Source organism: Gadus morhua, chromosome 1, assembly GCF_902167405.1.
Source record: "Gadus morhua chromosome 1, gadMor3.0, whole genome shotgun sequence".
Taxonomy (NCBI): domain Eukaryota; kingdom Metazoa; phylum Chordata; class Actinopteri; order Gadiformes; family Gadidae; genus Gadus; species Gadus morhua.
Genome location: NC_044048.1, coordinates 19,576,091 through 19,603,548, shown reverse-complemented (window position 1 = coordinate 19,603,548; position 27,458 = coordinate 19,576,091). Strand labels below are relative to the sequence as shown.

The following is a 27,458-nucleotide window of genomic DNA, read 5'->3' as shown; positions in this document are numbered from 1 at the left end:
CTCTATTGGAATTAAACATATTTGAGCTTCGAAATTAGTATTGGGAATATGTAAACAAGGAATTGTGTACAAACTGTACGCAATATATTTTTTTTAAATGAACAACCCACACATATAGACAGAAGGAATGGAAAATAAATGTTAAACCTTTGATTGTCAGCACCTCTGTCTGGGCTCAGTGACTCTGTGGCCTCCTGCTGGTTATTCTGTGTTTTGTCCACCATGCGTCTATTGTTGTTGTGCTCATGACTCCGCCTCTCACCTGTACATCCTGCCGTTATCAGTTTCACCCCCTTTTTCCGAGTAACCCCTGACTGCAGCTCGCAGATGTGGGCGGGCTTAAACGTTTAAGCCAGCCCACATTTAAGGAAAATTCCGCGCAGCATCATGGACTCAGACGGAAATACGTTCTCCCGCTTTCTGCAGAAAGCGGGAGAACGTATTTCCGTCTGAGTCCATGATACTGAGCGCTTTTCTGCCTAGAGGTAAGTTGCCGCTCTCAGTTCGTGTACATTATAAACTAATGTATGGATAGACCAACAAATTGATCATTAAAATATTCATGGAAGTAACATGCATAGGCCTCATGTTTATGTCATGAGGTCTTTTGAAAAATAGCATTTAGGCAGTGTTTTTCAGCTTTTTTTAACGCCATGCCCTCGGGCCAAATATGAGGACACATAATCGGGTCCACATATGAGGACAATTAAATAAACTCCAATATTTTGCTTATCATGGTAATATTCTCCAAACCACATTGGTAAGATATGTTTCGTGAAACATTGAAACCTGATTAAAATTGTGCTTTTCCCCTCCAGATTTGCCTGCACATTGCACCACGACATTGCACCACATAACACACACATTTCGAAACCAACGCAGAACTCCTCTCTGTCTGTCTGTCTTTGTCTGACTGACTGACTGATGGTCTGTCTGTCGGACTGACTGATGGTCTGTCTGTCTGTCTGTCTGTCTGACGGACCGTCTGTGTCCTTATTTTTTCTTGTCAGGTAGGTTCACTGCAATGCTTAAAAAAAATCAAATTTCATATCCGGGTCTATAAAAACAGTTACTAATGCGCTATATTTGTGTGTGTTTCTACCCTAGAGTATGTCTGAGAGAAATAAAGAAGGTAATCAATAAATCATTCACTTGAATTAGAGTATGATAAGGCATAATAACAGGATTTGAATATCAACATTTAATGCATGGCCTTAGGCCTACTCTTTGCATAGTGCATTCCATTTTGATATTGGAATTATGCGTTGACAATGATCAAAATAAAAGTAATGAAATACATTCATTTATTCATTCTTTGTGTTCATTTGTTACCCACAGCTACTTTGATTGACCTTGTGTTGCCTTCGTACATGTGTGTGTGTGTGTGTGTGTGTGTGTGTGTGTGTGTGTGTGTGTGTGTGTGTGTGTGTGTGTGTGTGCGTGTGCGTGTGCGTGTGTGTGTATGTGCCTGACAGGTGTACCACTGCTGAAATTGACGGACCTGGAAACCGGGAACAGGGTTGCTTGCTATGGGCCAGAAAAATACCTTGATACTTGCCTTTGTCAAACATTTATGGAAGCTTCTTTTTTTTTCTTCTTTACAGATCAATTTTTTTTGAAAATAAAAATCAATGATGCAAAGTCTTCTGTCTTTGGTTTATTTGACTTAGATAATATAATTGAGTGTACGAAATAATATGTGGCCTCAGATTTAGCGGTGCTGATCCTCATCCCAGCCGCACTCGGCCGCCAGCCGATCCAGTGAGTGCTGAAGGTCACAGGCCGATGATCCAATGAGGACCACATCATCTGCAAAAAGCAGTGACGAGATCCTCGGACCACCGAACCGCAAATGTGTCTTGTTTTAAATAAATGTAATAAACACAGGGAAACACGTACACACACACACACACACACACACACACACACACACACACACACACACACACACACACACACACACACACACACACACACGAAAACACGATAAATAATTAAATTCTTGAACATAATATATCCCGGGTTTGGATTGACCATGGGCACTGTTACATTTCTTTGGGGTAAAGCCTCACAATGGAGAGGGACAATCACTAACAGAGTTGGTTTTCATCAATTTGGGAGATCGCTTATCTTGTTATGAAGGGGTTAATGAGAGCCCGACAGGACAGACTAATAAACCAAACAGTAGATATCAATAATTGCAATAATCACATTTCCAAATGGCTTCATTATACCTAGTTCGTATGCGACCCAAATACTAAATAGAAAAGGTAGGCTACATTAATATTTGATCACTTTTATTCTAGAAAGGCTTTTCATGCGCTGCGTTCGATACGGAGGGAAACTCTTTATCGGCTCGAGCTTCTGGCTTGTCACAGCCATCCCGTTCTCGTTCTCATTAGCTATTAATTGAGTTCACCTGTGTCGCCCCGCACGTGCGGGATGAATATTTTTGCGTTGCTCCCAAACGCGAATTAAAATGGTCCCGCGGTTGATTGTTTTGTTTTTTGTGCGCTTTTGACTGAACAATCCGGACAACGTGGCCACCAACGGGGGAGCGAGGACCCCCGCATGCAAGTCACAAATCGTTTGTTATTCCTTGAGCTGGTTGAAGTTGTTTGGTTGTGTTTGGCTGCCGTTTTCAGAATGTGTCCACCGCACACACACATCGCTATATTCTTTCCCCTAAACTTAACCTGGATTTTACAGCTCGTCTGTTTGGTTTTGGCTCATTCTAAGTTTAGTGCAGTGTTGTAGGTTGTTTTTGAGTGCATTGTTGCACGTGTTTGTATGAGGCCTAACGGGGGACGACTAAATGACTGACTTTACTAACGCTGCGGACCGCTACAACAACAACAACAACAACAACAACAACAAGAACCTGTCTGGACACTGGGAAGGGTGTGCTCTTGAAACTGGACGCAAAATGGAAGAACACCTGCAACTATTGTGAAAGTTCAACGTTTGGGCAAAATTGGAATTGGTGAAAGCAAACAAGCGCAAGTTAAATGGTAAGTATACCAATTGGCGAATGCTACTATTTTCGCCAATTGCTTTTTAGTTTTCACAGCACCACTGGACTACAGAACATCCCTAGTGGAAATGACATCGGTGCAAATCTGGAGTTTACAATTTGATGTCACAGCACCTTCTGCCGATGCTCCACCTCCCTCAGGAATCCACAAAGAACTGGAAGTTCTGGGAAAAACCCAGAACGGATGTCTGGCAAACCGAAATTAGGGCGAGTGTGAAGTTGTGGCCTCAAACTTCCACAATGGGGTTTGTTTTCGCTCCACCCGTAACCCCACTGGACTGGTGTATGAAAAGCTGTCAGACTGACTTCACTAGACGAATGACTGCGGGCATGTTATGGTTTGGTTTCAATTGTTAGTTTTTGGCTTGGTAGGTTTGAATTTAGGAGATGGATTAGTTGATTTACACATCCACACAGTACTCTACATTCTCCCTTTTTTGAATCTTTCCTTTTTACAACTTTCCATACATTTGCAAATTGTTGACTGCTGCTGAACTTGTAGGCTACTGCTGCTTCATACTTCAATGTGGTTTTATTCTGTGCTAAATTATTTTAATTCCTTGCAATGTGGTTTGATTCTATGCAATACGGTTTTAATTCTTTGCAATTCTATGCAGTACGATTTTAATTCTTTGCAATTCTATGCACTACGATTCTAATTCTTTGCAATTCTATGCACTACGATTTTTATTACTTGCAATTCTATGCTCTATGATTTTTCATTCTTTGCAATTCTATGCATTATACGATTTTAATTCTTTGCAATTCTATGCACTAAGATTTTAATTCTTTGCAATTCTATGCCTTATACGATTTTATTTCTTTGCAATCCTATGCACTAAGATTTCAATTCTTTGCAATTCTATGCACTACGATTTTAAGTCATTGCAATGTGGTTTTATTCTGTGCAATATAATCTGAAATATGTACTCGGACAATTGCAGTTGGCCAATTGGGGAGTATAGTCGACCTATGGCTATAAGATTTGTATGTAAACATACTGACTGTACAGCAAATGCAATTGTGTTGGGAGCGTTTCACCTGGTAGCCTGGAAGCTAGTTGCTCCAACGCAACTGTGTTGGGAGCATTTCACCTGGTAGCCTGGAAGCTAGTTGCTCCAACGCAACTGTGTTGGGAGCGTTTCACCTGGTAGCTTGGAAGGTAGTTTGCTCCAACGCAACTGTGTTGGGAGCCTTTCACCTGGTAGCCTGGAATGTAGTTTGCTCCAACTCAACTGTGTTGTGAGCGTTTCACCTGTGGGGTGTTCCACAAAGCCGGTTTTATCACATAACCGGGTAAGTTAACCCAGGGTTTGCTGTAACCCTAGGTTTTCCGTTCCAAAAGGATCACGGTATGTTAGTTGCTATAGCAACATATGCTCTGAATCAAACCTGGTCGGACCAGGTTTTGCGCAGGTTAAGTTTGAAACATAACCCGGTTTTGGGTATTTCAACCGGCGTTCACCGCAGATTTCATGTGTTCACAATGGCATGCCCTTTTGATGAGAGAACTGCTGATATCAGAGCGCAAATTATACGTGCAATCCACCGGGAGCGATTGATAAGACCACGGCTCGACATCTTGGCATATTGGATGACTTTTTGCTGGAGTGGAGAGATATAGGATTCTCGCGCAAATCTTTAATATATTTAAATAGCCTTACATAGCCAACACTACCAATCGAGGACCTGGACTCAGTTCACTCCAGACTATTTGCGTAGCCCTCCGTTTTTTTCAAATGGTAGTTTTATCTAGGCTATAATGCTGGAGATGCTGAGCACATCGCAGTCGTTTCAGATGACCCATCCAAGATTTGTATCGGCCTCCTATCATACAAAGAGCAATATTGTCTGAGTAGGCCTATGCCGAGAGGCATTTACAACATAAAGTATAAAATAGTCCTAACGGACTTGCATCCACTGGAGAATGTTCGATCGTAGCCGGCGGCTTCATTACAAGCACTGATCCATCTTGATCTGTGAAGTTGATGAATTGTCACTTTTAGGTTTTCTACCCAGTTACCAAAAAAAGAAACATTTGGAATAGTATGCGCTGTGGCAAGCACACGGTTTGCATGTGTTACTTCGAAGGCAAAAAAAATCTAAAATACAAGAAAACACAAAAACCTACATTCAACCAGTGTGGGGTATGGCCCATGACTCTCTGAGGTGGTAGGTACCTCCAGGTACCCCCTCCATGCCAGGGCGCCCTGAATTTATGTTTATTAACAGCTCCTCCACCGAGGACAATTTGAAGACAATTTGAGGGCCAGATCCAGTCTGCCGACTGTCGGCCTTTTCACGATTTGCTTAAAAAAATGGCTTATTTTTTATTCTGTTCCTCTCAAACTCTTTGTGATTTTTTTTTTATACCAATACGATGGTGGGAAAAGCTTACCAGTTTGTATGTTTTTTACTTCATTTTTATACTTGATCCTCTGACCGCTTGGAAGCAATCGGAGTAGGCCTACATAGGCCTATTGTTTTAGAAGAAAGGGGTTATGTGGTGGATCTTTAAGAATGCTTAACTGGGATATTTATATAGCCTATTCATGGCTCAAATATTAAGGATCATGCTTTTGACGTGTAACTAACGCATTTACGCGGTCAGCGATCCGCTGCCAGGCTTTGGTTCTCCGGGTTCCAGAGGTTTTAGCGTTCCCTTTTCTTGTGATAATGTCCTTCTCCTCGTCATAGCTCTCCAGGAGAACCTGGAGTTCCATTTCATTGAAATAAGCGGCCCGTTTCGCCATATCGATCAGGGTTTCCATGATCCATACATCACGTCTTTTTAAGTTTGGCGTGGACGCGCACAACCCTGTGTTAACCAACCCCGAGTTGATTGAACTAATGCATAACCGCTGCTGTGGAACCGAAAACTCTGGGTTGGTCGGCACAGGGTCAATCAACCTAGAGTTCAGCGTTAACTCAGTGTTTGTTAAACCTCCGTTCGTCGAACACCCCTCTGGTAGCCTGGAAGGTAGTTTGCTCCAACGCAACTGTGTTGGGAGCGTTTCACCTGGTAGCCTGGAAAGTAGTTTGCTCCAACGCAACGGTGTTGGGAGCGTTTCACCTGGTAGCCTGGAATGTAGTTTGCTCCAATGCAACTGTGTTGGGAGCGTTTCACCTGGTAGCTTGGAAGGTAGTTTGCTCCAACGCAACTGTGTTGTGAGCGTTTCACCTGGTAGACTGGAAGGCAGTTTGCTCCAACGCAACTGTGTTGTGAGCGTTTCACCTGGCAGCTTGGAAGGTAGTTTGCTCCAACGCAACGCGGTTGATTGTTGGTTTTTTGTGCGCTTTTGACTGAACAATCCGGACAACGTGGCCACCAACGGGGGAGCGAGGACCCCCGCATGCAAGTCACCAATCGTTTGTTATTCCTTGAGCTGGTTGAAGTTGTTTGGTTGTGTTTGGCTGCTGTTTTCAGAATGTGTCCACCGCACACACACATCGCTATATTCTTTCCCCTAAAATTAACCTGGATTTTACCGCTCGTCTGTTTGGTTTTGGCTCATTCTAAGTTTAGTGCAGTGTTGTAGGTTGTTTTTGAGTGCATTGTTGCACGTGTTTGTATGAGGCCTAACGGGGGACGTCTAAACGACTGACTTTACTAACGCTGCGGACCGCTACAACAACAACAAGAACCTGTCTGGACACTGGGAAGGGTGTGCTCTTGAAACTGGACGCAAAATGGAAGAACACCTGCAACTATTGTGAAAGTTCAACGTTTGGGCAAAATTGGAATTCGTGAAAGCAAACAAGCGCAGGTTAAATGGTAAGGATACCAATTGGCGAATGTAACTATTTTCGCCAATTGCTTTTTGGTTTCACAGCACCACTGGACTACAGAGCATCCCTAGTGGAAATGACATCGGTGCAATTCTGGATTTTACAATTTGATGTCACAGCACCTTCTGCCGATGCTCCACCTCCCTCAGGAATCCACAAAGAACTGGAAGTTCTGGGAAAAACCCAGAACGGATGTCTGGCAAACCGAAATTAGGGTGAGTGTGAAGTTGTGACCTCAAACTTCCACAATGGGGTTTGTTTTCGCTCCACCCGTAACCCCACTGGACTGGTGTATGAAAAGCTGTCAGACTGACTTCACTAGACGAATGACTGCGGGCATGTTATGGTTTGGTTTCAATTGTTGGTTTTTGGCTTAGTAGGTTTGAATTTAGGAGATGGATTAGTTGATTTACACATCCACACAGTACTCTACATTCTCCCTTTTTTTAATCTTTCCTTTTTACAACTTTCCATACATTTGCAAATTGTTGACTGCTGCTGAAGTTGTGGGCTACTGCTGCTTCAAACTTCAATGTGGTTTTATTCTGTGCTAAAGGATTTTAATTCCTTGCAATGTGGTTTGATTCTATGCAATACGGTTTTAATTCTTTGCAATTCTATGCAGTACGATTTTAATTCTTTGCAATTCTATGCACTACGATTCTAATTCTTTGCAATTCTATGCACTACGATTTTAATTATTTTGCAATTCTATGCATTATACGATTTTAATTCTTTGCAATTCTATGCATTATACGATTTTAATTCTTTGCAATTCTATGCACTACGATTTTAATTATTTGCAATTCTATGCTCTATGATTTTTATTACTTGCAATTCTATGCACTAAGATTTTAATTCTTTGTAATTCTATGCATTATACGATTTTAATTCTTTGCAATTCTATGCATTATTTTAAGTCTTTGCAATTCTATGCATTACGATTTTAATTATTTGCAATTCTATGCTCTATGATTTTTATTACTTGCAATTCTATGCATTATACGATTTTAATTCTTTGCAATTCTATGCACTACGATTTTTCATTCTTTTCAATTCTATGCACTACGATTTTAATTCTTTGCAATTCTATGCATTATACGATTTTATTTCTTTGCAATTCTATGCACTACGATTTTAAGTCATTGCAATGTGGTTTTATTCTGTGCAATATAATCTGAAATATGTACTCGGACAATTGCAGTTGGCCAATTGGGGAGTATAGTCGACCTATGGCTATAAGATGTGTATGTAAACATACCGACTGTACAGCAAATGCAATTGTGTTGGGAGCGTTTCACCTGGTAGCTTGGAAGCTAGTTTGCTCCAACGCAACTGTGTTGGGAGCGTTTCACCTGGTAGCCTGGAAGCTAGTTTGCTCCAACGCAACTTTGTTGGGAGCGTTTCACCTGGTAGCCTGGAAGCTAGTTGCTCCAACGCAACTGTGTTGGGAGCGTTTCACCTGGTAGCCTGGAAGCTAGTTGCTCCAACGCAACTGTGTTGAGCGTTTCACCTGGTAGCTTGGAAGGTAGTTTGCTCCAACGCAACTGTGTTGGGAGCCTTTCGCCTGGTAGCTAACCTGTATGTTGTATTTATTCTAGAGCTGTTAGTTAAACGCGTTATTAACGGCGTTAACGCAAACCAAATTTAACGGCGTTAACTTTTTTATCGCGCGATTAACGCAATTATTTTATATTAAAAAATAAAAAAACTTTTTTTTTTTTTTTTTTCTTTGGCTCAAAACAAAGAAGCAGTAGCCTGACTGCTATGTTCAAATTACATTTCTTCAAAGCAGTCGTTTAATTGCACTATAGGCTCTTTTTTTGTATCGTCCTGTTTTGATCAGTGTATATGCCAATGTTGTTATCAATAAAAAATCATTTGCACAAGGCAAGCCGATGCACTTCACCATGTTGATAAGAGAATTAAAATGAGAAGAATTATGGGACAAAAAAATCAAGGGATATTTAGCATAGAAAATGAATTTGCGATTAATCGCGATTAATTAGAGTTAACTATGACATTAATGCGATTAATCACGATTAAATATTTTAATCGCTTGACAGCTCTAATTTATTCATATTACTTAATTTTCTAGCATCTGCATTAGCTAGCTATAGCTGCTGTATACGGGGAATGGGTTAGCCTAGCGATTTTTAGTACTTGCACTTGGTCCTATGAACATCAACACCGGCAAATTCAGATTTGTAGTACTGCAAATTAAAATTGTTGACAAATTTTCCATTTCAATATTTTGTCAAATTTCACAAAGTCCATTCCCAGATATGTACGAACTTCAGCAATGGAGGCAAGTAAGGTTTATCACTTTCTATGGCAATTTACTTGAGTTAAATTATTTGCTCTATAAAAACATATGGTTCTCACTGTACCATAATCATCTTGCTAGATATGCCTCATGCTGTCCTTTATATTACTTATTTGCAAGGAATTTAAGCATTGACAATTATTTATGAACGTTGAACCATGAAAGAACTGAATTATTTTTGTTCAGGGGTGGGTTTGCCCCTGTACATTTATTTCAAGATCAGTGTTCTACAGCGTTTGTCAAATTCAGGACTGGCGCTGGAAGCTGTAGGTGGAGGGAAGACCAGGAATGGTGCAGCTGCTGAAGGGTAAGACAATGGAATACACATATTGATGGCTTGCTTGGATTGTTTAGATTGTTTAGAATGACACGGTCAGCGACTCATCGTACAGATCTAAAGTAATCCATACAGATGTGTTCATTCTGACTGGCTGTTAAGAAAGCATTCTCGGCCACTAGGACTAGTCAGGATGTGTATTACATGTGGCTGGCTTTTGGGGTTGGGAGTAATAACTATTGTAATTAGTTCTATCAAAACAGCCCACTATGTACTGTGCTGTAAAAGTGCATATAAAATACCCTATTGACATCTGAGTGAAGTGTTGGACTGCATTAATGGGGAGAAAACAAATGTCCAGTGTGCCAAAGGGTCACGTGTGTTCCCGAAGGGACTGAGGCGACGCAGTCGGAGGTCCCTGCGGTGGCGGTCAGCGGGAGGTGTCAGGACCAACTAGCTCCTCGTCCAGGAAAGGGGAATTCTTCAGACCGTTCTTCAAAGGTTCAATAAAGTGCACTATACAATTTTAATTCTTTGCAATTCTATTCACTATACGATTTTATTTATTTGCTATTCTATGCAGTGCACTATACAATTTTAAGTCTTTGCAATTCTATGCACTGCGATTTAAATTCTGTGCAATTCTATGCACTGTACGATTTTAATTCTTTGCCATATGGTTTTATTCTGTGCCGTATAAGACGGAATATGTGCAGTGCGGTTCCTTTGTGATTGTTCTCAGGCGGTGTCCTTTTGGTTCAATCCATCTAAACATGTAATCACCAGCGAGACTTGTGTTTACATGACACTCGAGAACCAAATTATTGGGTTAGTCTCACTGTGATTGTATTTTTAAGATGCATGTATACACCTTAGTCTGACTAAAATCAGACCGGATTGGGTTTCTCATCGTCGGATTAAGACCTCTAGATTATTCGATTGATGGTCTCATTAATCGTGCATGTACGTTCAATCAGGGTTATGCGTTCTGCGCATGCTGGAGATTTTTTCCCAGAGCAGGAAATAGGAGACAATAGTCATGGTGTTGTCACTGTCAAACGGCAAACACGATGGAGAGGTCCAGGAGCAAGACACACTTTTGGACTGACGAGGAAACTCACCATGATGTACCAGTTAAAATACGTGCACAATTTACAGTTTATGGATGGGAGGAAGACTAGAAACTGATTTATTTAAAAAAGGTGATTGAAATGGGTACAATGCCATGCCACCTATTGTACTGGGACATGACATGCTTCGGCCATTGAATCGATGTGTACTTGGACATTTGCAGTTGTTTCATAAAAAGGTTGAAGACTCCCTGGGAATAGCTCAACTGACTTGTATCAATTATACATACATTTATTGATGAAAGATGGTAATCCAGCACTGACAATTTTGATGTTGTTGCCGTAATGACTTGAAGCCTTTTCTCTCCTGTAAATCAATATAAAATCCAACCTAAATTACTGAATGTAATGACCTATATTTGATGCCAGATGGTGTTGTTACTGCATTTGTGTCTTTGATTGGCCTTCACGTTTGGTGATCAAAATGTCTTCTAAATCTGCCAGCACACTGTGAGACTGACTTTACTTTGTGCCTTCAATTTATTTCAGAGTATGATGACCGAACAGTTGATCTACAACGATGGCCTACTCCCCATCCACCCTGAGGATCCCTGGTTACACCTACAATCCAATCAACCCCAGACATAACCACTCGGAGCTCAACAACTCCTACAACTCCTCCTGCCTCCTACACACCATACTGTTACCACTTTACCATTTTAACTTTAAAAAAAAGTACTGTAATTCACACCATGTTGTAGGAAAAGCATGTTTAGCTCAATGATTTATACATTCTATTTCTGTGACCCCAACTATTGTATTTCTAACCCAGTTACCTTGTAACCCTCTTTCTAAGGGAGCGACTAAAGGGACAAAGCTGGAGCAAACCTGAGCTTAACAATCTTTCTAATCTTTCTTTCAAATGTCCTAAATTGAAACATATAAAATGCCTAAAGTAACTTGTCTAACAAAACAAAAAGCCAACCTAATACCCAAACTTAACCATCTAACTAAAGATCTCAAATGCCTAAACTCTTACCTTAACCTAGTACCTAAACCGAACCATTTAACTAAACATCTCAAAGGCCTAAACTCGCTTACCTCAACCTAACCTAATACCCAAACTTAACCATCTAACTGAAGAGCTCAAACACCTAAACTCTTACCTTAACCTAGTACCTAAACTGAACCATCGAACTAAACATCTCAAAGGCCTAAACTCGCTTACCTCAACCTAACCTAATACCCAAACTTGACCATCTAACTTAAAAGCCCAAATGCTTAAACTCTTACCCTAACCTGGTACCTAAACTTGACAATCTAACTAAGCATCTCTAATAACTAAACTCTTTCCTAATCCCTAAACAATCTTTAATACAATCACTAATGCCTAAACTTAAACAAACACCAATAATAAAAGTTAACCATCCTTAATCTTAAACCCAAACCAGACTTGTCCCTGGGTCGCTCCACTTTGTTTCTTTAAAGGCATCTCTTTTCCCCTGCATCTGTGTTTTATTCCTTGAGGACTTCAGGTGGGGTGCCATACAGTGTTGCATGGGTTCTTGGGTCAATTGTGGCACCCATTGCACTCCTAACCATCCCTGGAAGAAGGGATCCCCTCCACTGCGTTTCTTCTCAAGATTTCTTCCTTGCTGATTCAAGGGAGTTTTTTTCTTGCCCGTGTGGGGGCATGGGTAAAGGGGGGTGTCACAAATATTTGGCCTGTTAAGCCCTTTGAGACTGTAATGGTGATTAAGGGCTATACAAATAAAATTGAATTGAATAAAGATACTTCATCTTTACAGATTTTGTTTTGGGGAATTGGGACAGAAGAGCAGCTTAAGCATCCTTACTGGTGAATCTGATCTGACGATATCAATCATAGGACTATGAAGCTGCAGAGTTCTTCCAAGAAAGGGTTCCAATCCAGGATAGCTTTTAACACACTTTATTTGTTAAAGTATTTTGGTATGGTAACTACGGAGCAAAAGGAGGTGGAAGCGTGTTGAACACGTGCTGAGCGTCTCCCTGCTGATCAAAAACATTAACCCTTTGTCTGGCAGCAGCTAGAAGATTCTGAAGTCCAACTTCTCTGTCGAGATTGAACTGAAATGCAATGCACAACATGCAATTTGTCCTTATCTCAATTTTTAAAACTTTTTATATTTTTTATTATTACTATTTATTGTGCTGCGCCCTCTCGCTCTCTCTCTCTCGATCTCTCTCTCGATCTCTCTCTCTGTATTAATACTGTACTTGACTTGGGAAGCCCTGCACAAGAATTCCAATGTGTTTGAACTGTCTGGTTTATGCACAAATGGCGAATAAAAACCTTTGAACCTTTGAACCTTTTTTTTTTAACCTTTTTGAGATTGATAGGGTGAAGTGGGCGTGGCCTATGTGACGTATTAGCCTCGGCTTCACCTATCTAAAGGTGCTGCCTTCTGTGTGGTTGGAGCAGCTATTGCAGCCTTCAATAAGGTCCTGCTTCCTTGGGGCTATGTGGGGGCAGCTCAGGTTCTTCAAATACGTAACAAAGCCAATAACATAAGGCTGAATATGTGAAAAGACAAGGTAGATAATGATCGAGGAGTAAACAAGGAAATGATTGGTAAATATCTAACATGGAACAAAATGCCTATTTATTTGATCTGTTACTGAGGGGTCGGCTTAGGTCAGGAGGTAGAGCAGTTGTCTTGTAACCGAAAGGTTGCTAGTTCGATCCCCAGCTCCTCCTAGCTGAGTGTTGATGTGTCCCAGAGGAGTGCCATACAGTGTTGCATGGGTTCTTGCTAGATTGCATTACGGCTGAGGCCATTGATTAAGATTGTTAATTTGAAGAGTATGAATAAAGAGTAATTGAAGTGGATTGTTGAATGTCTTTCAAATTTGTCACAATAGGGAAATCGGTTTTGAATGCATCTAGGTGAAGTGTTTATTGCTACTATAAAACACCAAGAATAGCAGGCTATGTATAAATACTGACCTCCATATTTTTTTTAATAAAAAAACCCTATGTAGTCATCACTCACCCTCAGGCTCTTGTCTAACCCTGCTGAGCACGCCTGGTTGGCGCTCTACTTCGCTGAAGGCCATTTGACTTCATAAAAGCTGCAGTTCGTAAATGGTGACAAAGAAGTCCTTATGTAGGAAAGGTGAAGGAAGGATGAAAGGGGTGCTGGTTCTACTGGTCTAATCTAATAAAAGGGGGTGCTGGTTCTACTGGGCTAATCTAATAAAAGGGGGGCTGGTTCTACTGGGCTAATCTAATAAAAGGGGGGTTGGTTCTACTGGTCTAATCTAACAAAAGGGGGGTTGGTTCTACTGGTCTAATCTAACAAAAGGGGGTGCTGGTTAGGGATGGGCATTTGAAGAAATTTCCTTGATCGAGCATCGCTAGAGTTATCGATCAATTATCGATTAATCATTAACTTTTTTCTAGGCTATATTGAAATTCCCGTTGGTAGAAAATGCAGCATGTTTTTATCAATGAAATCTTTATTCCAACAATAATGTATGGGGCAACATTAATACAATACAGTTAACTTGAAGAACTACGACTGTTTAACAGTTTTAAAATAATAAATACAGGCATTATAGGTTATAGGCCTATGCGGCGCTCGTAAAGTCCGAACAATGCGCCTACAAGCGCTCTTAAAGGTTTGGAAACGATTCAACAAGACTAAATCTGTAGCCTATTCCAATTACAATAAGTAGCCAACTTATCGGAAAACAATAATCAAACAAAGGCAGTAGGCTAAAAGTGGGCATTAAACGGTATAACTGTTTTGAAAAAACGGGGGAAAAAAGGCAGATGAGCAAAAAGATGAGCCACCCATTTACAAACAATTGCATGAACTAGTCTATCTAAAAGCAATACCTTATTGAACATATATAAGGCTGAACTTGTTGCTAAAATATCACAGTTTTGGCAAAATGTAACGACTCCAAGAGGCACCAAGCCGAAAGAAAAGCGGAGCGAGAGACAACACATTAAGAAAAAAAAGAGCGACTCACATACGGTGGTGACTGTCCCTACTGTCCATAGCATAACTCCAGCCTACATATTTTTGTTTAGGAATATAAGCATGTTAACATGCTCGCGGGTCAGATGCGAACGCAGCCTTGTAACTGTCAGTCCAGCAGCAGAAAACACCCGCTCTGACGGGACCGAAGTTGCGGGGATGCAGAGGTATTGTCGCGCTAACTTTGACAGGAACCTTCTTCCATTCACTTTCCACCAGTCGGCAGGGTGGTATTTCTCCCACATAGTGATATTCAATTAAATGCTTCAAGACTCACAGTATGCAACACAACGTCCTTTTGATCGATAACAATATAAATTGATCGACGCATTTCTTAACGATCGATTATCGAGCATCGATTAATTATGCCCATCCCTAGTGCTGGTTCTATTGGTCTAATCTAACAAAAGGGGGTGCTGGTTCTACTGGTCTAATCTAACAAAAGGGGGTGCTGGTTCTACTGGTCTAATCTAATAAAAGGGGGTGCTGGTTCTACTGGGCTAATCTAATAAAAGGGGGGCTGGTTCTACTGGTCTAATCTAACAAAAGGGGGTGCTGGTTCTACTGGTCTAATCTAACAAAAGGGGGTGCTGGTTCTACTGGTCTAATCTAACAAAAGGGGGTGCTGGTTCTACTGGTCTAATCTAACAAAAGGGGGGTTGGTTCTACTGGGCTAATCTAACAAAAGGGGGTGCTGGTTCTACTGGTCTAATCTAACAAAAGGGGGTGCTGGTTCTACTGGTCTAATCTAACAAAAGGGGGTGCTGGTTCTACTGGTCTAATCTAACAAAAGGGGGGTTGGTTCTACTGGGCTAATCTAATAAAAGGGGGTGCTGGTTCTACTGGTCTAATCTAACAAAAGGGGGTGCTGGTTCTACTGGTCTAATCTAACAAAAGGGGGGTTGGTTCTACTGGGCTAATCTAATAAAAGGGGGTGCTGGTTCTACTGGTCTAATCTAACAAAAGGGGGTGCTTGTGAGGCTATCGGTTACCGTCTTCATCGCTGCATTGGGATTCGCTCTCCCTCTCCGGTAGCGTTTCACCGCAAGAGCTCCACTTATTGGGGGGAGGCATCTCCTGGTGGGCTATGGGCGCCTCCTGTCTGTATGAGGCTCCCCTGACTACCAGATCTGACTACCAGATCAACCTCTGCTGGACTACTATGTATCCCCACATCACGACTCACTACAATGGGTGCCCGGTCATTCAGCTGTTCAGCACCCAGGCTCTGGAACTCCCTCCCCCCACACATAAAACAGTCAGACACCATTACAACCTTCAAGTCACAACTCAAAACTCACCTGTTCAAACTCGCACACAACGTCTAACTTATCACTGTTTTGATTGTTTGTTTGTTTTGTTTTGTCTTGGTTTTATTTTTAAACGATTTATGATGACTATATGCTCTGTAAGGTGACCTTGGGTGTCTTGAAAGGCGCCTCTAAATTAAATGTAATATTATTATTATTAGATTTGGAGTCTCCGTCTGAACGCCCAGACTCCGTTTGAGGAGCCTTCTGCTTGAGGTGATGCGTTGCAGCGTTGGTGTTGCGTGGTTTGGGGATGGGCTTATGAGGCGGCTCTGGGCTGGCCGCTGTCGGAGGAGTTTGGGGGAAAGTGTGTACAGTAAGGAATGGAGAAGAAAAGAAAAGCCGGTGAAAACAAGTAGGAAAACACTTGATCACTAGGACAGAGGTATTGACAAATAAGACCTATTAAAGACCAACGGTTCCTAATGCATACTATCAGGTGGGGTGCAGACTGCAACACTATTTGTTTGCTGCGTTCAAATGCCAGGGCTCTACTCTATTGGGAGGTTTATGTGCCAACTACTCTCTAAACTAAGGTCATATACCCTCTTGCGGTAGGCCAGGCTTGTCTTCATCCTCAGTGTTTTCAGCCCCTGGCTTTTTGACCTTTATAAATCTAGCCTTACCAGATTTATAAAAAAATGGTAAAAGAAAATTGTATTTCTGACGCCACTCATTGTGCAGTACATTTATATTATTGAGGCAGGGTGTAAATCTTAAATCTCATAAAATGATGAGAGCAAGAAGTGAGAGCGGGTTTTAAAGGTAGGGGAGGTTTCACAAACGGTTATTTGGTCTCCGGTTCTCCGAGGTGCTCGCGCACCAGCAGTCCAGCAGTCCGTGAGAATCGTTCCCGGTTCGGGGCGATTCTCACGGGCTCCTCCCACCAGGAGGCCGAGAGGGGTCCGGGCCGGTCCCAGCGTTCCAGGGGGCCGCCTCCGACTCCAGCCCCGGTGCCGCAGCAGCAGCAGCCGCAGCCGCAGCCGCCGCAGACGGGTAGAGCAGCGCCACGGACCGCGAAGTTCCGGAAGCTTGCTCCTACTTTTTCTTTCCCTATTAAAGAAAAAAAGTAAAGACCGTTCGGCCGAACGGCAGTACATGGTACCTAAAGAGCGATATTCCTCAGGCCACCTGCGTCCTACGCTTGTGGTGCGTTCCTCCATGTTGCCTCTTTCCCCCCCTCAGCCCGGTGGCTGTAGGGTGGCGGTCGGACGGCGTGTTCACATGGCCTCTGGTTCACCTGCTTCTAAAAAGCGGCATCCTTTGGAGCCTCGTGGACGGATCAGAGACTCGTTTCACGAGCCCGTGGATACGGCCGCTTGTAGCGGTCTCCTGGTTCCCCACATTATAGGTGAGGAGACGGGTCCGCGCGCTGTGGCTACAGCCTGCGGACAGTGCATGCGCACAGGTGCGGCGGCCGGACGGCTCGCTCCCTGTTCAGCGGGCACCAGCGCGACGTCTAGACAGCTCGTTGTTTTTACAGCGGCTGGTTCTGGTACGTCTCCTACGCTCGCTGAGCCTCCTCCCTTTCATCGGAAGCCCCCCTTGGTTCACACGCAGTGTGGAGGCGGTAGGGGCAGAGGAATACGAGTTATACCTGGACGGTCTTCCTCAGGTGTCGGCTCGCCCTCTCTCCGACCCCTATGCGTGTTGGCAAGAGCGGTGCTTTCTGCCATCGTGGTTGGACACCACGTTGAGATGGGGCCATCCCATACAGTTCAAGCGTCGTCCCCCACACTTTATGGGGTTGGTGGAGACCACGCTACGGGACCCGGCTGCGAGCAGGGCTCTGGCATTAGAGGTGGCCCATCTCTTGGAGAAGGGGGCCATCACTGTCGTTCCCCCCCACGAGACTCACCTAGGGTTTTATTCCCGCTACTTCCTGGTTTCCAAGAAGTCAGGGGAAAAGAGACCTATTCTGGATCTTCGTGTGTTCAACAGATTCGTTGCCACGAGGAAGTTCAGAATGCTCACTGTCGGAGCGTTGTTCCGGTGTGTGAGAGAGGGCGATTGGTTCACATCCCTGGATCTCAAGGATGCTTACTTCCACGTCCCTGTTCGGCAGGCGCACAGGAAGTTTCTCCGCTTTGCCTTTATGGGGATGGCGTACGAGTACCAATGTCTGCCGTTCGGCTATTCCCTGGCTCCGCGCACCTTCTCGAAGTGTGTGGAGACGGCGTTGGAACCGCTCAGGAGGATTCTCTTCTACCTAGACGACCTGCTTATTCTGAGCAACTCAGAAGAGACCGCGAGAAGGGACACCATGTTGGTGATAAACCATCTCTCCTTCCTGGGTTTTGCCATCAACTGGGAGAAGAGCTCTCCGCTCCCCAGCCGGCAGACAGTCTACTCTGGGCTTTGCCTAGACTCAGCCAACATGACTGCGATGCTTTCGCTTCCTCGGCGAGACGCCAAACTGTCGGCGCTCTCCCGTTTTTTGCGTTCGCAGAAACGTGACCGCACTGTCCACCATGCGCCTGTTGGGGCTGATGGCAGCTGCCCACCCCGTGGTCCCCCTGGGTCTGCTCTTTATGCGCAGACTCCAGCGGTGGTTTGCTCGCCAACGGTTGGACCCCAGGCGACACAAGCTCAGGGTGCTCCTCGTTCCCCGTTTTGTGTCGCCAGACCTGGAATATTGGAAAAGACCCTCCGCCCTTCTCAGGGGTGTTCCCCTGGGCAGGGTGGCGTCCTACGTAGTGGTCTTCACGGATGCCTCGTTGACGGGTTGGGGAGGAACGTGCCTCTCTCACTCGGTCGGAGACGAGTGGCGCACGCCCCCTATAGCACACATAAATGTGTTGGAGCTCGACGCTGTGAGGAAAGTGCTGTTGCATTTCTTTCACCTGGTGCGCGGCCGCCACGTTCTGATCAGGACAGACAGCGTGTCGGCGGCGGCGTACATCAACAGACAGGGGGGAGTCCGCTCCCCTGCTCTCCACCGAAAGGCGGTCGAGCTCTGGCTTTGGGCTCATCAGTATCTCCTCAGTCTGAGAGCCCTGCATATCGCGGGCGCCCAGAACTTTGGGGCGGACCTCATGTCTTGAGGCGGTCCCCGCCGAGACGAGTGGCGGTTACATCCCGACATTGTCAGACTGATCTGGCAGAGGTTCGGGACAGCGCAGGTCGACCTCTTCGCGTCCAGGGAGAACACGCACTGCAGGTGGTGGTCCCTCTATGCGGCGAAGTGGTGCGCCTTCTCTAATTGGTGTGAGAGGAACCACGCTGTCCCATCTCGATGCGAGGTGGGAAGCGTGCTTTCGTTTCTGCAAAACTTATTGGAAAAAGGTTTGGCCTTCTCCACTATCAAGGTCTATGCGGCAGCCGTTTCGGCTGGCCATGCAGGCTGTGATGGTGGACCGATCTTCAGCCATCCACTGGTCAAGAGGTTCTTGCGTGGGGCTAGACGGGTTAGGCCTGTTTTCACGCGTGCTTACACCACGCTGGGATCTCCCCACCGTGTTGCGCGGATTGTCCAGGGATCCTTTCGAGCCTCTTTCTCAGGCCCCCTTGGATGCCCTGTCCTTTAAGACGGCACTCTTGTTGGCCTTGGTTTCTGCCAAGCGGGCCGGTGAGCTAACCGCTCTGTCTGTCAGCCCGAGTTGCTTGTTGCTAAACGAGGACAGCTCCTTCGCGTTGCGCAGACCTAATCCTGCGTTCCTCCCGGAGAACATTAATAGTTATTTTCGGTCGAGGGATATTGTGCTTTTCACCCCCCACCTCATTCTAGTGAGGCGGAGGCGGAGTTGCATCTCCTGTGCCCTGAGCGGGCGCTGGCTATGTACGTGAATCGCTCGGCCGCGTTCCGCTCCACACAACAGTTGTTTGTGTGTTATAGCGACGCTAGCAGGGGCCGCGCTCTCTCTAAGCAGCGGTTTTCTCGCTGGGTATGTGAGGGTGTTTGCTTAGCCTACTCTCGGCAGGGCTTGGCGCCACCGTTGGGCGTTTTTTCCCCCTCTTCCCCTGTCTTCAACATACGTTGAGTAATGTAGGATTGTATTCCTTAATATTAGAATAAGTAGGCTAGTAGAACGTAAGCCATACTCTGCAGCTGTTGGTGTGGGAGTGAATTCTAAATTATATATCATGTGACCAGATGAAGATAAATACCTCTTCCTCCTTCCCCCTCAACTTGAACTTCTTTAGGACACAAATCCTTTGAGCAACTTGTGTCACATCTCGGTCAGATCTCCCCCCCGCACCACGCTCTTTTGATTGTTGCTGACTATTACATTACTGTTTGGCGAGGGAAGTCTGAGATGTCGAAACACTTTCAGTTTCACATGTGCAAAACGAGAAAAATAAGCGGCAAGTTATTTTCTGTTGCAAATGTTGCATATATAGGGGTTGATGGTTAACACGTTTTTCGTTATTCTATTTATTTCATGTAAATGTGTAACTGTAAATGTATACCTTTGCATGGGAGAACTGCTTGAATTATAGTTATTAATTAATTTAGTAATTAATATATATAGTATATTAGAGTAATTATATCTATACCTATATCTTTATCAATACATTATATAACAATTGAAATAGTTGCTGGCTGCACTCAGCGGTTTTCTCGCTGGGTATGTGAGGGTGTTTGCTTAGCCTACTCTCGGCAGGGCTTGGCGCCACCGTTGGGCGTTAAAGCTCACTCCACACGGAGCGTGGCCTCTTCAACGGCTCTACTCAGGGGCGTTTCGGTGGAAGACATCTGCGCGGCTGCGTCTTGGTCTTCCCCCGGCCCCTTTGTCCGTTTTTACATGTTAGACATGTCCAGGGGCTCACTCGGCAACTCTGTGCTGGAGTCCGGGACCCCTTTTACGGCTTAAGAATATAGACATGTTCTTTAAAGCGGCGTGGTTGGATTTCCTCTCGCCGGCTGGCGAGTTGGACTTGATTACTCTATACTAAAGAAGACATTTGAAATGACAAGTTAAAAGTAGGAAAGTCTATCAAATGCATGAACCTTTTTCCATATTACCGGAAAGTCAGTGTGCTGTGCTGTATGGAAGCATATATGTAGCAAAATTCAAATGGCAATGCAATTTGGAATTACATTATGCATTTGACAATTCATTATGCAATTTTATAATGTAATTTGTAAATACGTTATTCAAAGTGTATTTTAACATGCAAAGTGACGATGCAATCCTCAATTAAATTTGAAAAAGTTATAACAATACAAATAGAATAACATTTTGTCAAATTATTTGAGTTCCTTTATACAAATTGAAAAGCTATAGCGTCCCCGTGATTGCAATCCACTTCGCCACGCTCCGTGGGTTGCGATATTCAAATGACATTTCAATCCGCAAAACAAACGCTTTGCAAAAGATTTGGCAAAACGGAATCCAAAGAGGAATCCAAAGAGGAATCCAAAGAGGAATCCAAATAGGAATCCAAAGAGGAATACAAATAGGAATCCAAAGAGGAATACAAATAGGAATCCAAAAAGTCAATATGCAAAGTGGCAAACGTATCAGCCAATCAGCGTCTGGGCGGCAACTACGTCACTTGCTCGTAATTTCCTTGTTCCCTTCTAGTTCGTAGCCTATGGTCCATGTTCACCAATGGAGATTATTGATACGCTCCGAAGTTTGGCCGATGATGCGGAGAACAATCGAGTTGAAGACACAGATGCAGTAGATAGAGTGCGTGTTCTGGGAGATAGGATAGACGACTTATCCTCACCTTTATTTTTCCAGGAATATTCTCATTGAGATTCAAAATCTCTTTTTCAAGAGAGTCCTGGCCAAGAAGGCAGCATACAAACATTTAAAGTTTCACATTAAAAACAACAAAAACACAAAATTTCACAAATTATTTCACAAATAATGATGTTAAACACACCACGCCTCTTCTCCTGTGAAAGTTAGCATCAGGAAGGAATCAGACTGGTGTATTTCCTCTCCTAGTTTCTGAGTTTGAACCATCAGATTCACTTCCATGTTGTTCGAGAATTTCTCGAACTGCGTTACTTTGTCTCCTGTAATGTCATTCCCCTTCAATAGTGAATCACGGTCGATGGGAAACTTGGGACTAACAGCGATATTAAAGAATCCTGTTACGATCTTTGGGCAGCGTTTGGACTGGACCCATCTCAATGTCTAGCTGTCCAGTACCAGACCGGTAGGCGAGGGCATCCAGACTCTCTGGTCATCATCATGACCATCCATAGTTGCATCAGGGGTAGTTGTTCTTGAAGTGTGTTCTTGTTGGTCCCCGGTGGGTGCAGGAGATTCACTGGACAGTAGTGGTGTAGTTTCTGGAAGAGAAGGCAGCAGAGAGTCAGGACATACAGCCAGCCTCCACATGCAGCAACACTCACTGAAGACTGAAGCCCAGTGGAGCAGCTCTGCAGCTGGGTACTCTCAGGTGGAGGTGAGGACACAAACACACACACACACACACACACACACACACACACACACACACACACACACACACACACACACACACACACACACACACACACACACACACACACAGGTACACCAGATAGACACACACACACTGCCAGACATACACACAGCCAGACACACACACAACCACCCCCAAAAACCAGACACACAACCAACCCACAAAACCACACACACAAAACAAGACGCACACAATGAGCATGATTATAGATAACGGTTGACCAGTAGTGTTCAATTAGACAAGTGAAATAAGGTCACCTTGGTTTAATTATGTTTTTGATTGGACTAAGTTGCACTCTAATATAGTGTAATAGATTCCCTCGCATTTATTTGTGCACAAAACATTTCAGAGGTACAGGGTGAACTGATATTTAATAGAATCTGGTTTAGTTCATATTGTGATTAGTTACATAACTGAAGCTGTATCATAATTAACACAACTCACCTTCAGCAGGCTGTGTTTCACTGGAGGGAGCTGGAGGGATGGATGTCTCTAGACCTGCAGGCTGTGTTTCACTGGAGGGAGCTGGAGGGATGGATGTCTCTAGACCTGCAGGCTGTGTTTCACTGGAGGGAGCTGGAGGGATGGATGTCTCTAGACCTGCAGGCTGTGTTTCACTGGAGGGAGCTGGAGGGATGGATGTCTCTAGACCTGCAGGCTGTGTTTCACTGGAGGGAGCTGGAGGGATGGATGTCTCTAGACCTGCAGGCTGTGTTTCACTGCAGGGAGCTGGAGGGATGGATGTCTCTAGACCTGCAGGCTGTGTTTCACTGGAGGGAGCTGGAGGGATGGATGTCTCTAGACCTGCAGGCTGTGTTTCACTGGAGGGAGCTGGAGGGAAGGATGTCTCTAGACCTGCAGACTGTGTTCACACATACAGTTCATCCATACTGTTACACCACTGCATTAAGTCCTCTGTCATTCTACTACATATAAGGTAGCACTGTACAAATACACTTCGTAGAATTTGACTAGGACCTACAATTAATTAGTAACAAGGTGCATTCAACAATAATAATAATGATAATAACTATAATAGTAAAGACTAAATAGCAGTTTATTATTAATGACACAGAGACCACAAGGGTTGAACGTACAAGCTCCGTGGAGAGGAGAGGTGTGGATGTGTAACGAGCTGTCCCTTCTCCAGCAGCTCCATCTGGACGGTTATAGAGTAGATAAAGTTAGCCTAACATCACAAACAAAACCTGTAGCTGCTGCTGCAGAGCAGCTAGCTAGCCACCACACATGAAGGCTTTCCTTTCCTCCTCCTCCTATTTTCTCCATCTTCTAAATTGTGAGCCTGAAGCCTGCCTCTCGCTTTCTGCCTTTTTTCACCGTCAATAAAGTTAAAATATGTTCAACTTTGGGCGCAGTCCCAGGGTAGCAGCTCTCACCAACAAAATAATAGATGTAACAAAATGTCTAACAACTTTGAAAAAGCTTTCAAAGTACAATTTTACAGTCAGAGCAGATCTCTCGGAGCAGCTCTGAGAGAGTTCTGTACTCTTGGTGTCCAGACGCTGTCCTGGTGTTTGGGGTCTCTGCACTTCAATGATTCTGGGGATTTTCAGCATCAAACAGTAACCCACCCCCCCACTCTCAGTGAACAAAGTAGGCTACAAGAGGAAACCTCTGAGGGCAGCCAAGTGGATTACTTTTTTTTTTTTCTTTCTTTATTTGTTAATTTGTTACCTCACGGCAGAACATGGGGAAGGGCGCCCGATGAATTGTATTTTTCTTATTATTATTTTTTTTCCTTTGAGGGGTGGGATGCCCAGGCAACCGCCTATATGGCCTATGCCTTTATGGTCTGAAGATTAAATAAAGGGATTCTGTGGTGAAAGTGTGAGTCACCAATGACTTTTTTTTTTTTACTTTTTAAATTATTCAGTTGAAATGAAATGAAATTTCCTCGAAATGATTTTTAATTTGTAGATCAAAGCAGAAGAAAAAACCCAAGACCGCACTAAGCTTCTCCATTGCTGTTGTCCTCAACTAGGAGGCGTTGGGAGTTTCCCTCGGAGGTTCTGTCCAACAGACGAACGACCCGCCGACCTCGAGGCGTTGGTTTACAATACGGTCGGCCTATCAGAGTCCAGTGTGAACGCTGACCGAACCAAATGAAAATGAAACAAAGCCTCACCTTCACCCTGAATCGGACCGAGTCTACGAACTAAAGCAGTGAAAGCGCCATTTCTATCCTTTGTCCCTGCTCTGTGTCAGTGAGCTACGTTATAAACTTCACTGAGCTGACGTTATGCTGGCCACATCGCCCCAGCTAGCTAGTAGTGTCTTATATACTGTGGCATCCCGCCCCGTAAGCCTCGGCCCGAACCAGCCCGAGGGTTGGTCCTGGACGGCGTGTACCGCGTCACCCACCAGACGGCGACAGAGAGCAGCCCTTTCGGCTCCCCAATCAGCGTGATTGGGCCTAAAAAAAAAAAAAGTTTGGTTCCTGTTGGTGGTCAGTTGAGGTCATGGGTAGGTAGGGAATTTATTTTATTTTTTTATTTTATTTTTTCCAGCGGCAGCGAATGATAGGTAGGTTGTTTTCATTTATAAACGAGAAAATTCGCTCATCCTTGTACAGAATGAAGAGGTGCTGTACCAAAACGTAATTATAGTTTGCATCAAAAAAAAAAAAAAAAGAAATTTTTTTTTTTTTATAAAGCTCATAAAATAATTTGGGTCGCACATAAATTGACAGGGTCGGTCGGAAACCGGAACCAAACAAAATTTTTTTTTAGGCCTTGGGGGACACCTGGCCGAAAGCCGAGGAGGAGCTATAAAAGGACTGACATTTGGGCAGCACGGCACGGGAGAGCAAGGAAGAAGGAAGCGCTCTGGTGCGAGAGAGCCTAGAGGCCCACGAAGGCCCTAGAGACCGCGTCTCCTTCATTGTGTTTAAGTTGATTGTTAAATAAATGCCTGTAATGGCTTATCCCGCACACAAACCTGTCGTTTATCCGTGGAACCCGGCCCAATCGAGCACCGGGTTACCACAATACATGGATAGCTCCATTCTATAATCTAATATCTAGATGATGTTGTTCAGTAGGTCTGCCACTCTGGTCCCTCTGCTAGGTAGGCTCTGACTCTCTGGTACAATTAGATGAAATGTTTTTAATCACAGTGATATCATTTGACTGGGTTTGAGTCAGTAACCCTTCACTGGATATTAATAGGTTATCTGTTATTCATTCACAAAGTGAAACATGTGCAATAAAAACTTACCATAAAATTCGCTTTCGAGTTCCTGTGTTTCCTTTTAAATGAAATAAAAAAGTAAATAAAATATCAACATTGGGTTCATCACAAGGACATCATCTAATAACTCCACCACTGCCAGCTAGGGTCACACATATTATTTTGTTCTGTATCAAACCAGTAATAACACTTACCCTCCGAAGTCGATCAATCCATTCTATATAGAGGTAAACAATACAGTAACATGTAAGGACAGCAGTCAATATCATTCAGCATAACCATGATACATGTTAGTTAAATCTAACCACAATACATGTCAGAGTTTAATGTTAAATGATAAATGTTAGGTTAATGTAACCATGGTACATGTTAATTTACTGTTATCTTGATACATGTTAGTTAAACGTTATGATAGATGTTAAGAGTTGAATGTAACGATGATACATAATAGAGTTAATTGTAACGCTTACCTCCCAGTACTGTGATTGATATTATGAAAGATATGGATCCTATTATTATGAACTGCTCAATATATTCTTTCCAAGTTACTCTTTTATGAAGTGAAACATGTTGAATAAGAACTTACCATCATACTTCTTCTTCTGTTCCGGTGTTTTCTTTCTCTTTAAAATAAAAAAGTAAATAAAATAACATTGGGTTCATTACAAGGTCATCATCTAATAACTCCACCACTGCCAGCTAGGGTCACACATATGACTGTGTTCTCTATCAAACCAGTAATAACACTTACCCTCTTAAGTCGAAGAAGCGATTCTATATAGAGATAAACAATACAGTAACATGTCAGGACAGCAGTCACTATCATTCAGCATAACCCTGATACACGTTAGCTTAATGTAACCATGATATGTTAGTTGAATGCAACCATGTTACATATTTGTTTGATTTAACCATGAAACATGTTAACGTTTAATGTAACATGATACATGTTTGACTTTAATGTAACCAATACCTAATGTAACGTGTTATGAGCACCGCTCATCAACAAAAGAATAGACGTACCAACGTGCCCAACATCGCAAAGTTTCGAAGGTCCTTTTTTACAGTTTGAAGTTTAAATGGCACAATTGCGCATCCAGACAACAAGCCCACCCCGAAGCATACATGTAGTAAAATTAAAATGGGAACGCAATTTGCAATTCAATAAGTCATTACATTATGCAATTGACAATTCATTATGCAATTTAAATATGTAAATGCTTTATTCAAATTGTAATTTAATTATGCAAAGTGAGAATGAAAAATTTGCAAAAGTTATAACAATAAAAATAGAATAGGCTACTTTACTGAAATAACTACCGTAGTCAGGGGCATTATCTCCCTTGGACGATCTGTAGGTATGCTTTGTTGATGTGAATAAACTTTGCGTCTCGAGTCATACTGCCTTGCCTCACATTGATTCTCGAGCTCGCTGCTTTGCTTAGAGATGATCCAGAGCAAGAGACTACACCACATCAGGCGAGGCGACCGAAATGAAAGCAAAAGAGCGAATGACATCATTTTTGGCTGGGTTGTAGGCAGTGGAGGGAAACACAACTTTAGGTTTTGAATAATGGTGTAATGGCCTCTTCTTTTTGGAAACGAGAAATAACATAGTCGGGTCAGTTGATCCGGCTGCCTCCTGCTCTTAGGAAGTCTAGTTGTGCTTTTTAGTACTACAGATGATCACGTTTCTGTGGCTCAATGGCACAATGGACTGGAATCTGCAGTATTGGAAGACTGCAATATTTCCCCCAAAAAATTGTATGAGTTCGAATCCTGTCTTTATTATATAAAAAAACTAATTTTCATTCATTTTGGCCAGTCCATTTCCTCCAATTAAACTCCAAATACAAATGAGATGGGTATGTTCTGACATTTTATTGAAACGAGTCAAAGAGGCATTGCAAGGACAGCTATGAGTCTTTTCCCGATTTCCAACCATGGACCTATTCCAACAGCTGCCGTAGCCACGACAACAAGCGACGCATTCGGCTGATGGTCACCAG

General features: G+C 43.4%; 3 long non-coding RNA genes across 4 annotated transcripts; 2 read left to right on the top strand and 1 right to left on the bottom strand.

Moving 5' to 3' along the window:
* Positions 1 to 431: 431 nt before the first annotated feature.
* LOC115547885 (uncharacterized) lies at positions 432 to 1,641 on the top strand. Its single transcript, XR_003977435.1, has 2 exons — positions 432 to 1,132; positions 1,476 to 1,641. It is a non-coding gene; the product is annotated as an uncharacterized LOC115547885 (long non-coding RNA).
* A 7,277-nt stretch (positions 1,642 to 8,918) lies between these two features.
* LOC115553695 (uncharacterized) lies at positions 8,919 to 12,843 on the top strand. Its single transcript, XR_003978487.1, has 2 exons — positions 8,919 to 9,927; positions 11,046 to 12,843. It is a non-coding gene; the product is annotated as an uncharacterized LOC115553695 (long non-coding RNA).
* Positions 12,844 to 21,508: 8,665 nt separating this feature from the next.
* LOC115544473 (uncharacterized) lies at positions 21,509 to 25,666 on the bottom strand. Of its 2 annotated transcripts, XR_003976869.1 has the most exons (5): positions 25,644 to 25,666; positions 25,477 to 25,507; positions 23,337 to 23,398; positions 23,044 to 23,101; positions 21,509 to 22,084 (listed from the first exon to the last, which is right to left on the bottom strand). It is a non-coding gene; the product is annotated as an uncharacterized LOC115544473 (long non-coding RNA). The 2 variants fall into 2 exon arrangements; XR_003976868.1 differs by lacking the exons at positions 25,477 to 25,507; positions 25,644 to 25,666 and having other exon boundaries at positions 23,337 to 24,428.
* Positions 25,667 to 27,458: the final 1,792 nt, after the last annotated feature.